This window comes from Gavialis gangeticus, unplaced genomic scaffold (genome assembly GCF_001723915.1).
Source record: "Gavialis gangeticus isolate Ggan-Ray unplaced genomic scaffold, GavGan_comp1, whole genome shotgun sequence".
Classification (NCBI taxonomy): Eukaryota; Metazoa; Chordata; order Crocodylia; family Gavialidae; genus Gavialis; species Gavialis gangeticus.
Genome location: NW_017729031.1, coordinates 23,195,373 through 23,197,959, shown reverse-complemented (window position 1 = coordinate 23,197,959; position 2,587 = coordinate 23,195,373). Strand labels below are relative to the sequence as shown.

The 2,587-nt window shown below is 39.6% G+C and overlaps 1 protein-coding gene across 8 annotated transcripts in view; it reads right to left on the bottom strand.

The window, feature by feature from the left end:
* NCKAP5 (NCK associated protein 5) overlaps positions 1–2,587 on the bottom strand; it is a 962,935-nt gene that overhangs the window by 273,591 nt on the left and 686,757 nt on the right. The window lies entirely within an intron of this gene.

Below are 2,587 nucleotides of genomic sequence, written 5' to 3'. Positions count from 1 at the left end.
TTTCTCCTGTCAAATAAAAGTATTTGTATTTTGAATGACAAACCATTAGCCTACAGGATTGTGTGCAGCCTCTAATGAATTTAGGCTTAAGTAGCGAATAGCGCTCTCAAACTTCAGAGTAGTTTATGAATTCTGGAACCTTTCACTGAACTGATCTTCCGGACATAAATTTCACCCCCCATTACTTAAAGAGCCCATGCTCCTTATTCTACATGACTATCTTAATGTACCTGAATATTCGTTGTAATTTCCCTCTCAGGTGTTTTACAAAATGCATGTACTATAACTGAGGAGAATTTTATCTGTACCCTACTATAAAAATTACTTGCTCCGTCTGTCTGTAAGCTCTGTATACAGAATTCCCTCAAGGAGGTCGTCTCTGCTATCAGGGTGAGAATCTTGACAAGACTTAACACCATTTACCAATAAAGATGCATGCTCTGGCTGTATCTTATTACTTATTCCACTGACATGACCACTATGCAACATTTAAAGTTCATTAGCGGCAATATTTATTCAGGAGGCAGGTATATTGATATTGTTATAAGAACTCTGTTTTATATATCCCAGAACAATAATTAAGTTTGCAAAAAAACCCACATATGTGGCCAATGGTCAATAGATCAAAAGTGTTTATTACAGAGAAGTTACTTTTATGACTACTCAAATATTAATTTGAACAGGCTGTACACAGTAAAACTAACTTACCATGGTGTCAGGGAATATGAGACCCATGTTGCATAACCATACTGGAGATTTCCTAGTAGGTTTCTTCATTTGTTACAAAATATGTAGCTGGATTGTGTCAAAAATTTTCTGCAGACGTCCACATTCAGAGGTATGTTCTGTTTAACATTCATGGCACAATATGGCAGCTATTGTGGCATTAACCACAGGAAACAGGCTTGATCCCAGAATCCACTGAGCAGTCACTATTCTTAGATGATCACTTTTGAAATGGTAGCAACTATACTTGCATTCATTACATACATATCATTAGTAATTTACAGTAATTTAACTTTTCTGCCACATCGTAATATTTTTCATATTTAATCTTGCATCCGTTGTTAATATCAAATGTGATATGACTGTGTTCCACACTGAGTGGGGAAGGACTTTTCCCCACTGCCTGTGACACACAGCATGGCTCTCGGGGAGTGGGATAAGCCAGGAGGCACTTGCTACTACCCCAAGCCCACGGTGTGATTTTCCCTGCCCAGTGAGCTCCATAGGGCTGGCGGAGCAGGGAACATGCACAAAGATAATGGACATCTGCCACAATAAAGTAGCAGAGTCTATTAGGACCTTTTGTTGTGCCACTGATTTTCCTGTCATGGGACACAACAAAGGGCAAGGACACCTATTTGGTCAGCATCTGTGCTCCTAAAAAGTTTTAAGGTGGTGCAAATGAAATGTCAGACTACATCAGTTTCCACCTGAAGATTTTGAAGCCTCTGCTTAAGTGTGCTTCTGTTACTTAGGTGCATGGATGCATTTTGGTCCATTCTCTTCTTGTTGCAAGGAGGCATCTTATAATAATTATCCGATCACTACCCTCCCCCCGCTCCTTTTTTTTTTTTAAAGCAAAAAGTGTCTCATTATCTAGAGGGCTGGAAACTAATGTGCCTTTCAATATCTGATTTAAAGTAAAGGCAGAAATAACTACAGTAGACTTTTTCTGACCAAGGCCATGCAAGTTTTAATTTTAGTGGGACTGTCCTTGTTAAACATTTTAAATAATTGAGATTTTGGGGCACCTGCATAACTGGGCTGAAACCCACTTCATCCTCATGGGAACACAAATATCCTCTTTACGTGTTCGGTATTATTATCATCATCTGGATAAAGTAAAACAAAAGGAACAAAACATACGCTGCAGTATGGGCAAAGGAAATTGCCACAAGAAACAAGAAGCATACCTGCCTTTTTAAAGAGGGATCTAATACAGGGGCAGGCAAACCCCAGCACAAGTACCAGAGTGTGGCATGCAAAGGCATTTTGCCTGGCACATGTGCCTCAAGGTGGAAGATTTGGAAGAGGCCAGAGCTGTGCTGTCCCTTGTGGCTCCCCTACCACCCACCCCCTGTACACCAACTTCTTACAAGTCGAGGTTGCGGGTGTTTTGGCACTCTGCCCAAAAACGCTGCTTCCCTTGGCCTAGTACCTTCTGAAAATGTGCACTGACAAAACAGCTTGCTACTGTTTTGGGACATAAAATGCAAAATCATTTACGTTACTTAGACACATTGACGTATTTTCAGTGTCATGCCCTTAAAATGTTAAAAATGTGCTTATTGTCCCCTTTCAAATGGCAGAAAGGACAACGAATGTAACAAATGAAAGAGTTTTAAGAATAAGCAACAAGATACTAACGTGATGGTACCAGAAACAGAAAATCTTAGATTGTAATGGAGGAATACATGGAGAAGCTGAAAGGAAACAAGCAAAATTGAATTATTTAATCACTCGTTATTAGCATTCTTAACTAACAATGATAACACAAAATACTCATTACATATGTTAGACGTGTGTGTGTGTGTATCTATCTATTTATCTATCACCAGCGAGTATTTGGGGGGGGGGGGGG